Source organism: Scardinius erythrophthalmus, assembly GCF_964197995.2.
Source record: "Scardinius erythrophthalmus genome assembly, chromosome: 16".
NCBI classification, from domain to species: domain Eukaryota; kingdom Metazoa; phylum Chordata; class Actinopteri; order Cypriniformes; family Leuciscidae; genus Scardinius; species Scardinius erythrophthalmus.
Window position 1 is genome coordinate 33357606 of NC_138236.1, and position 11840 is coordinate 33369445.

An 11840-nucleotide genomic window follows, 5' to 3' on the forward strand; every position below is an offset into this window, starting at 1 on the left:
GACTAAACCTTGAAGGGAAAAGATATCTCCTATGGGGTCATAGCCTGTTCCTCAATGGTCTCTGCTGCAGGCATATATACCCCTCGGGTCCCAGCAACTTTTCACCAAGGTGGTAGGACCCAGCGATCCATTGCGCCACTTTGCATACCTTGTTTATTCGTGTAGCCTGCCGTCCAGATAGTAAATATGCACTTGCTTTGCAATTCATCCATTGGGTTATTATGGAATCAAACTAATCAAGAGTTCTTGACTTTGACGGGTTCTTCTTATTTGCTTTCATGTTGCTTTTCCTCATGATTGCTGTTTAAGATTTGTATAGACAACTATGCCTAGGGTCTTGAATTTCTATCACACCACATGTAGTAACTTATTTGTTTTCTTACTTGGCATATGTAACTCTTTAGGTTTTTTCAACACCACTGGTCACTATATGATAAAGGTGTGAAAAATAATCATAATAAGAAGTTTGAATTAGTTCACGTTTGCTCTATGTGGATGTATTGTTCTGTTCCAGTAATGTTCTATGACTAAACCTTGAAGGGAAAAGATATCTCCTATGGGGTCAAAGCCTGTTTCACAGTGGTATCTGCTGAAGCCTTTGCTGGAGGCATATATATCCCTCAGGTCCCAGCAACTTTTCACCAAGGTGGTAGGACCCAGTGATCCATTGCGCCACTTTTCATACCTTGTTTATTCGTGTAGCCTGCCCTCCAGATAATAAATATTCCCTTGATTTGCAATTCATCCACTGGGTTATTATGCAATCAAACTTATCAAGACTTTTAGACTTTGATGGTTTGTTATTTGTTTTCATGTTGCTGTTCTCATGATTGCTGTACGAGATTTTCATAGACACCTATGCCTAGGGTCTTGAAGTTCTATCACAACACATGTAGCCACTTATATGTTTTCTTACTTGGCATATGTAACTCTTTAGGTATTTACAACATTACTGGTCAGTATATGATAAAAGTGTGAAAATTAATCGTAAGAAGAAGTTTATATTAGTTCAAGTTTGATCTGTGTGGATGTATTGTTCTGTTCCAGTGATGTTCTCTGACTAAACATTGAAGGGAAAATATATCAACTATGGGGTCAAAACCTGTTCCCAAATTGTATCTGCTGAAGCCTTTGCAAGAGACATATATACCCCTCGGGTCCCAGCGACTTTTCACCAAGGTGGTAGGACCCAGCGATCCATTTCGCCCCTTTGCATACCTTGTTTATTCGTGTAGCCTGCCCTCTAGATAATAAATATTCCCTTGATTTGCAATTCATCCATTGGGTTATTATGCAATCAAACTAATCAAGACTTCTAGACTTTGATGGTTTCTTCTTATTTGTTTTCATGTTGCTGTTCTCATGATTGCTGTATGAGATTTTCATAGACACCTATGCCTAGGGTCTTGAAGTTCTATCACACCACATGTAGCCACTTATATGTTTTTTTACTTGGCATAAGTAACTCTTTAGGTATTTACAACATTACTGCTCAGTATATGATAAAAGTGTGAAAATTAATCGTAAGAAGAAGTTTATATTTGTTCAAGTTTGATCTGTGTGGATGTATTGTTCTGTTCCAGTGATGTTCTGTGACTAAACCTTGAAGGGAAAGTATATCTGCTATGGGGTCATAGCCTGTTCCCCAATGGTCTCTACTGCAGCCTTTGCTGGAGGCATATATACCTCTCGGTTCGGAGCAACTTTTCACCAATGTGGTAGGACCCAGCGATCCATTGCGCCACTTTGCATACCTTGTTTATTCGTGTAGCCTGCCGTGCAGATAGTAAATATGCACTTGCTTTGCAATTCATCCATTGGGTTATTATGGAATCAAACTAATCAAGAGTTCTAGACTTTGACGGGTTCTTCTTATTTGTTTTCATGTTGCTGTTCTCATGATTGCTGTATGAGATTTTTATAGACAACTATGCCTAGGGTCTTCAAGTTCTATCAAACCACATGTAGCCACTTATATGTTTTCTTACTTGGCTTATGTAACTCTTTAGGTATTTACAACACCACTGGTCACTATGTGATAAAAGTGTGAAAATTAATCGTAAGAAGAAGTTTATATTAGTTCAAGTTTGCTCTGTGTGGATGTATTGTTCTGTTCGAGTGATGTTCTGTGACTAAACCTTGAAGGGAAAAGATATCTCCTATGGGGTCATAGCCTGTTCCTCAATGGTCTCTGCTGCAGGCATATATACCCCTCTGGTCCCAGCAACTTTTCACCAAGGTGGTAGGACCCAGCGATCCATTGCGCCACTTTGCATACCTTGTTTATTCGTGTAGCCTGCCGTCCAGATAGTAAATATGCACTTGCTTTGCAATTCATCCATTGGTTTATTATGGAATCAAACTAATCAAGAGTTCTTGACTTTGACGGGTTTCTTCTTATTTGCTTTTATGTTGCTTTTCCTCATGATTGCTGTTTAAGATTTGTATAGACAACTATGCCTAGGGTCTTGAATTTCTATCCCATCACATGTAGTAACTTATTTGTTTTCTTACTTGGCATATGTAACTCTTTAGGTATTTACAACACCACTGGTCACTATATGATAAAAGTGTGAAAATTAATCATAAGAAGAAGTTTATATTAGTTCAAGTTTGCTCTGTGTGGATGTATTGTTCTGTTCCAGTGATGTTCTCTGACTAAACCTTTAAGGGAAAAGATATCACCTACGAGGTCAAAGCCTGTTCCCCAATGGTATCTGCTGAAGCCTTTGCAAGAGGCATATATACCCCTCGGGTCCCAGGAACTTTTCACCAAGGTGGGAGGACCCAGCGATCCATTGCTACACGAATGCCTTGTTTATTCGTGTAGCCTGCCCTCCAGATAATAAATATGCACTTGCTTGGCATATCATCCATTGGGTTATTATGGAATCAAACTAATCAAGAGTTCTAGACTTTGACGGTTTCTTCTTATTTGCTTTCATATTGCTTTTCCTCATGATTGCTGTATGAGATTTTTATAGATAACTATGGCTAGGGTCTTGAAGTTCTATCACACCACATGTAGCCACTTATATGTTTTCTCACTTGGCATATGTAACTCTTTAGGTATTTACAACACCACTGGTCACTTTATGATAAAAGTGTGAAAATTAATCATAAGAAGAATTTTTTATTAGTTCAAGTTTGCTCTGTGTGGATGTATTGTTCTGTTCCAGTAATGTTCTACGACTAAACCTTGAAGGGAAAAGATATCTCCTATGGGGTCATAGCCTGTTCCCCAATGGTCTCTGCTGCAGCCTATGCTGGACGCATATATACCCCTCTGGTCCCAGCAACTTTTCACCAAGGTGGTAGGACCCAGCGATCCACTGCACCACTTTGCATACCTTGTTTATTCGTGTAGCCTGCCGTCCAGATAGTAAATATGCACTTGCTTTGCAATTCATCCATTGGGTTATCATGGATTCAAACTAATCAAGAGTTCTAGACTTTGACGGGTTCTTCTTATTTGCTTTCATTTTGCTTTTCTCATGATTGCTGTATGAGATTTTTATAGACAACTATGCCTATGGTTTTGAAGTTCTATCAAACCACATGTAGCCACTTATATGTTTTCTTATTTGGCATATGTAACTCTTTAGGTATTTACAACACCACTGGTCACTATATGATAAAAGTGTGAAAATTAATCATAAGAAGTTTATATTAGTTCAAGTTTGCTCTGTGTTGATGTATTGTTCTGTTCCAGTGATGTTCTATAACTAAACCTTGAATGGAAAAGATATCACCTATGGGTTCAAAGCCTGTTTCCCAGTTATATCTGCTGAAGTCTTTGCAAGAGACATATATACCCCTCAGGTCCCAGCAAGTTTTCACCATGGTGGTAGGACCCAGAGATCCATTGCGCCACTTTGCATACCTTGTTTATTCGTGTAGCCTGCCCTCCAGATAATAAATATGCACTTGCTTTGCAATTCATCCATTCAAGAGTTTTAGACTTTGACGGTTTCTTCTTATTTGCTTTCATGTTGCTGTTCTCATGATTGTTGTATGAGATTTTTATAGACAATTATGCCTAGGGTCTTGAAGTTCTATCACACCACGTGTAGCCACTTATATGTTTTCTTACTTGGCATATGTAACTCTTTACGTATTTACAACACCACTGGTCACTCTATGATAAAAGTGTGAAAATTAATCGTAAGAAGAAGTTTATATTAGTTCAAGTTTGCTCTGTGTGGATGTATTGTTCTGTACCAGTGATGTTCTGTGACTAAACCTTGAAGGGAAAAGATATCTCCTATGGGGTCATAGCCTGTTCCCCAATGGTATCTGCTTAAGCCTTTGCTGGAGGCATATATAGCCCTCGGGTCCCAGCAACTTTTCACCAAGGTGGTAGGACCCAGCGATCCATTGCACCACTTTGCATACCTTGTTTATTCGTGTAGACTCCCGTCCAGATAGTAAATATGCACTTGCTTTGCAATACATCCATTGGGTTATTATGGAATCAAACTAATCAAGAGTTCTAGACTTTGACGGGTTCTTCTTATTTGCTTTCATGTTGCTTTTCCTCATGATTGCTGTATGAAATTTTTATAGACAACTATGCCTAGGGTCTTGAAGTTCTATCACCTGTAGCCACTTATAGATTTTCTTACTTGGCATATGTAACTTTTCAGGTTTTTTCAACACCACTGGTCACTATATGATAAAAGTGTGAAAAATAATCATAATAAGAAGTTTGAATTAGTTCACGTTTGCTCTGTGTGGATGTATTGTTCTGTTCCAGTGATGTTCTATGACTAAACCTTAAAGGGAAAAGATATCACCTATGGGGTCAAAGCCTGTTCCCCAATGGTATCTGCTGAAACCTTTGCAAGAGACATATATACCCCTCGGGTCCCAGCAACTTTTCACCAAGGTGGTAGGACCCAGCGATCCATTTCGCCCCTTTGCATACCTTGTTTATTCGTGTAGCCTGCCCTCTAGATAATAAATATGCACTTGCTTTGCAATTCATCCATTGGGTTATTATGGAATAAAACTAATCAAGAGTTCTAGACGTTGACGGGTTCTTCTTATTTGTTTTCATGTTGATTTTCTCATGATTGCTGTATGAAATTTTTATAGACAACTATGCCTAGGGTCTTGAAGTTCTATCACACCACATGTAGCCACTTATATGTTTTCTTACTTGGCATATGTAACTCTTCAGGTTTTTTCAACACCACTGGTCACTATATGATAAAGGTGTGAAAAATAATCATAATAAGAAGTTTGAATTAGTTCACATTTGCTCTATGTGGATGTATTGTTCTGTTCCAGTAATGTTCTATGACTAAACCTTGAAGGGAAAAGATATCAACTATGGGGTCAAAACCTGTTCCCCAATTGTATCTGCTGAAGCCTTTGCAAGAGACATATATACCCCTCGGGTCCCAGCGACTTTTCACCAAGGTGGTAGGACCCAGCGATCCATTTCGCCCCTTTGCATACCTTGTTTATTCGTGTAGCCTGCCCTCTAGATAATAAATATTCCCTTGATTTGCAATTCATCCATTGGGTTATTATGCAATCAAACTAATCAAGACTTCTAGACTTTGATGGTTTCTTCTTATTTGTTTTCATGTTGCTGTTCTCATGATTGCTGTACGAGATTTTCATAGACACCTATGCCTAGGGTCTTGAAGTTCTATCACACCACATGTAGCCACTTATATGTTTTTTTACTTGGCATATGTAACTCTTTACGTATGTACAACACCACTGGTCACTTTATGATAAAAGTGTGAAAATTAATCGTAAGAAGAAGTTTATATTAGTTCAAGTTTGCTCTGTGTGGATGTATTGTTCTGTACCAGTGATGTTCTGTGACTAAACCTTGAAGGGAAAAGATATCTCCTATGGGGTCATAGCCTGTTCCCCAATGGTATCTGCTTAAGCCTTTGCTGGAGGCATATATAGCCCTCGGGTCCCAGCAACTTTTCACCAAGGTGGTAGGACCCAGCGATCCATTGCACCACTTTGCATACCTTGTTTATTCGTGTAGCCTCCCGCCCAGATAGTAAATATGCACTTGCTTTGCAATACATCCATTGGGTTATTATGGAATCAAACTAATCAAGAGTTCTAGACTTTGACGGGTTCTTCTTATTTGCTTTCATGTTGCTTTTCCTCATGATTGCTGTATGAAATTTTTATAGACAACTATGCCTAGGGTCTTGAAGTTCTATCACACCACATGTAGCCACTTATATGGTTTCTTACTTGGCATTTGTAACTCTTTAGGTATTTACAACACCACTGGTCACTATATGATAAAAGTGTGAAAATTAATCGTAATAAGATGTAACAACATTGGCTATCGAATCATTCGTCGTTGGTTTGAATTAACAAATTCAAATACTCTGTGTTGCTAAAAACATTTCTTCCTGAATACAAAAGCTGGTGCACTTTGAACTCGTGAGTGCAAATCAGGCTTTGGCTCCAGCAAGTTGGCCAATTGACTTTTACGACACTAATTTCACCTCAGAGACATTCCGAACCCCCCCTTTCCCCTCTCTGGACCACAGAGAGATAACGAAACTTGAAACTTTCTACACACACACAAACACACACAAACATCCCTTTGTGTTTAAATTAGGATAGAATATACTTTAATTTATGTACAATTACATTAGGCATGTGTGATTTAGTTTGGCTTTATAATAGAGGTGTGGTTTTGAAATGTATTCTTTAATCAATAGTGTTTTAGTTAGAGAATGTTCAACAATATTCTCTGGCAATTGCCTTCCCCCCACTTTGCTGTTTATTGCCTAAAGGAATGTCCAGCAACAAAGATTTTAGGAGTGGAGCAGTGTTAATCTTTAACCCTACTTAAATCCTACATTTTCTATATGTATAACCATTGAAGAAATATGTAAACCTGAATGTAATTTCTCTTTTCCACGATTGTTCTTCTCTGTGATGGGTTGTTGTATTCTTGTAAACCTTAAAGGAATAATGTTTCAGATGTGCACCCTGTTGCAATCATAGATATGCCATGTGGAATTTTCATTCCCACTTGTAAATGCACATCACATTTTAGGTTAGTCTTATTCCCAGTTTGTTAATCGAACTTTTAATACTTATCTTACAGAGTAAGAAGGTACTTCTAGGCCGTAGCTTTTAAACATACCAAATTTGGTCTTGAATTAAACCTCCATATACCCGTAGGAAAGATATGGATACCAAATTATGATAAAATGCATTTTACTGCAGTTATAATTGTTTAACGTAGAAATGGCATGATCCTAAGACTGCCATAAAACATGCAAATCAAACTCATAGTGAGACAAAGAACTTTTCTCCCGCCTGGAATTTCGCATTCCAATTGGCTCAAGCCCCAGGGAGAAGTGAAATTCCTGTGCCCTAGAAAAGCGGTTACACTCCGTGTTCCGTTGAGTTGAGTCCGGTATTTTCTTTCGTCTTGTTTGTTCCTGCTTGTTCGAACCCTCCTCATCAGGGAGACCATCAATGGCTCCCGTTTAGGGGGCTTTATATTTTATTTTCTTTAAGTCTTTTAGTTTTGTTTCGTCTTCGAACTTCAGCCGACAACTTCAACTCAAAGTGAACCTTTAAACTGCGCGCCCCGAAGATACGAGGAAACACGCCCCGCTCTTAAAGGAGCTCTTCTTCAGCAAATACAAAGAGAACCATGTGCATGCAAGTATCGATTATTGAATTGAACTTACAATGTGATTTCTTTGTTGTCTCTTACGGGTTACTGTCTGTGATTTTTGCCATGCTGAGATCATCTCGGTGATCTCTCTCGTCCTGAAACTTTAGTTTCACTTTCTCCCTTCCTCTCCCTCTCTCATCTGTTATCCGTTTAGTCTTGTATTTTGTTTACGTGTCCTGTACATACATTTACTCGTGTAAATTGTAGAACTTGTATTCCTTAGTTCGATGTAGTATTAGTCCAATTATTAAATTCCATATGCCCTTGACTGACTCTGATTTAATTGCCCATGTTACTTAGTCCCTGAAATGTTCGATCTTAGCTATATGCTTTACCTTGGTAGGCTACGATTTAAGTAACCTAATTTTAGTCTACAAACACCGAGAGTGTCTTTTCAAGGCCTGGAAAAGATACTCTTTCTCGTGTTTGTAAGAAGGATAATTTTCCTTGAGAGTTAATTTAATCTTACGTACAATCTGTTCGCTGGACAAACAGATTGTTTGATAACTAAATTAATTCCATTAAAGTTATCCCATAACTTCGAGCTGAAATAAGAACAATTGATGTATTAATGACGAACCATAACCCGTTATGGTAATCGTTCATATATCAATCTAGTTCAGCTGCGATAAATTAATGTAACTATAACATACAAAATATTAATCATATTCATGATTAATTATTAAAATTCCCTATAGATCATTTGAGCTAATATTAATATTAATGTACGGCCCATTGTTTTTACATGTTTTGGTGGAGAATGCGGGCATTTCAAACTTTGTTTATGAGCAATAGTCAGTTTCAGTCTGTTTATATGGTTATTAATAATTTTTGCGCATTATGAAATTATGAATTTGTGAGTTAAGTCGCTAACGCGAACTCACTCCTAACTGTCCAAGGCAAAAAGCCGATAGGCCTAACGTACATTTTAACAAGTTGCTAAAATATGCCTAGACGATTTTAGCACTGTTAAATGCTACGTACACTGCAGTATTTAATATTACAAATGTCCTGTTAAGAGATGAAGAAATATCTCTGCAGTTGATACATTTCTAATATTTGTTTTAAATCGCTGTGAACGAAGAATTCTCACGTGCGTACTACCGGTATTAATAAATATGTTTTCTAAGCGAGACTCCTTATTAAACATAGGCTTTGCATGCATGCTATATCGTTATTGAATTCGTGGTTAGTCCAGTGATATTCAACAAAACGGTAAACTCCTGGTTAACATTGACCTAGCTAATCAATCGAAAACCTAAATACACAAATCATAAAGTGTTATTTTGATAAATGTGTAATATGGGAGTCTAGCAACAGACGGGAAATTCCTGTTGCCCACATTTGAGTATTTGCGGCGAAGAAACCCCGCCATACTTTCTTGTGCAGTATTAATAGCACCAAAAGGTCCGCCGAGACCTCTGTCCTATTTGTGAGTGTTGCAGAAATCAGCGCGTGACGCGAACTGAAAAGCTCTTAGTGTTTGAATCACATTGAAGTTGTGTAATTCCATTTACTAAACGCCAGAGGGCGTAAGTGGTTAGCAGCCCCAAATTAACCCTTTGCCCTTCTGATTTCCGCCTGCATGAGCGCAACAACGCCATCTCGTGGCCAGTTATCAGATAACGCTCTCTTTACGGCTGAATTCATTTCCCTGTGAATTAATGTTTAAACTCTAAATAACTATTCGCATTTACAGCTTTGCTCGTGCGAATATTATTTTGTGTTAGACAATTTTCCTGCTTTTAACTGATACATTTACTCTGAGTTTGGTTCAAACAAGATTTGAATTAAAACTTAGATTAAATCTCAGCCATTCCCTTAGAGGAAACAACGGCACCTAGTGGCCGCCACCCGCGAGGTCGGTTCACTCAGCTCTCTTTCCTCTCTTTTCAAATCCTTTCGTGAATTGTTTACTTCTACTTTTCTCGTTTGGTTATCTTAATAAATTATTGATGAGACTTCACTGTTAACATTAATTTTTATGGGATATTATTCTGAGTTCTCCGTTTCTTTACACGCTCATTTAAATTTGATTTGAACTAGTTTGAATTTTAAATTTAAATTGAGTTGTCTATTCAGCCACTGGTATCCACTTGGAAGAAACAGCGCCACCGTGTGGCCTTGTGGATACTAAGTCGGCATCACTGTTTCCCTCCTTTCACTCTTTTATATCGTCTTCCTCTCCTGATTATTTTTATAAATAGGACTGATACTTTAGGGTATCTGGATTATTATAAGAGATCATTCTTATTTTTACATTTCTTTACATGCTTATTTTAAATTTTAATTTAAACAAGTTTTGAATTTTTAATTTGAATTAAGTTTTATGTTTGCCAGGTTAAGCACAGAGAGGGAGCACGCCCCCTTGTGGTGAAAACCAACTATTGCGGCCTGCTTCTTCTCCCGTGTTTCAATCCTGTCCCTTTCTATTTTGATTTTTAAATTTTAAATTTTTTTATTCTATTATTGTATTTCTACTGTTATTCTTTTCCTTCTCTCTTTTGGGTTAGGTCATTTTGATAAGTAACATTATCATAATCTCCTTTTGTTTATTATTATTTAGTAAAACCTTTGACTCTTATTGCCACATAAATAACTAATCCATTTGGTTTAAACAAACTAGCCTTAATTCACTTTAAGTTTCACTTGTTTATCCTTTGTGTATTTATAGGTGGCATTCACTAGAGCACTGTGGGAAGTTGCAGTCATCTCGGATTGGTTTCCGCGAGCGAGGTTGTCCAACCGGCGTTACTGACACTCGCCGTTCTGTGAGTTTCGGACACTTCCGAATCCCGTACCATCGTTGCGGCACGCAACTTCGACATTAGCAATTTGGCACTCCAAAGGTCAACCGCGCCAGCCGACACACACAAAGCAATTTTGGGACAATAAACCCGAACTGAGGCCTAAAAGTGGGCCACTCTTCGGAGGGTTCCGGGTTAAAACCCAATTTTGCCGTATTGTCTGGCCGGGGAAACCTTGGTGTTGCCAGGTTGTGTTTTAAAGTCGCAAGTTGTCTGAGAGGGCGCAGCGAGGTACAGGGAGAAAACGAAGTTGCCCGAGAACACTGCGGTCAAGTGTTGGGAACCGTCGGAGGGGTTGACTTAGCCACGGATCCCACCAGAGCGGCTTCAATTCACCACAGGTTAATCTAAATTTAGTAAAACCCATTCCACTTACTATAAGCCACAGAATATTAGATATTCCCCCGGGTATATTCTAGATGTATGGCCCACCTTTCCCTCTTCTCTAAGCCATACCATCTCCTAGGTTTCCAACCCCGATAGCCCCCACTCACCTGGTGGCCTATCTTAAACCCTAACAGTGGTAATAGCTTAGGTCTCTTTATCCTCTTGAACACGTACTGTGTTACTATTCTGTGTATTTAATTTCAGACCTAGTCATCACTAGTGTTTTGTTTTACCTCAGTCTTTTCTATCCTTTGTTCGGTTGTGATTTGTTTCTTTCATTTTCACCCAGAGACAAGTAACCTATGAGAGCCACCAAGGAAGCTAGATAATAGGGCGACAAACCAAGCAGCCGGTGTCATCACGTGACCCGCGAGGCTACTGCCTGTCAAATCTCTAGTTCGGGTCCTTCGACCCAAGTCAATTGGCTCCGCTAACTGTCTAACTGTGCATCAGTTAGCCCAAAATTCTCATAAACGGCATAGCCCGTATGAGTATAGCTCTTTAACCTTAGAACGAACTTGCATTGGTCTCTTTGTGTGTGTGCTGTGCTTCTCTCGCCTACAGTGAAGCCAATATGTCCCGTGCATCCAGTCCCGCGGTCCGTCGGGAGCACTTAGCGACATGGCTGGAAGCGACAACGAGCACCTTCCTGCCCAAGGAAGCCAGTGACCTGCAGCATCTGAACCAAACGCAGCTGGACACTGAGCTGGACCAGCTGATGGCACAGGATCCTAGCCAGAGTTACACCCACAAAGAACTCGCCAGGATCACCGGGACCCTAGCTCACCTCCTCGTCGCCCAGGCACGGCTCAGCGAACGGAGCAACATCGACCTGGAGCAGCAAGCCGCAACGCTAAAGCTTCAAGCGAAGGAGGCCCGGAAAGACCAGGCTCGAACCCAGAGTCGTCTAGATCAGCTCCTCCTCGAGACCCAGAACCAGCGTGAGAAAGAGGACGCCA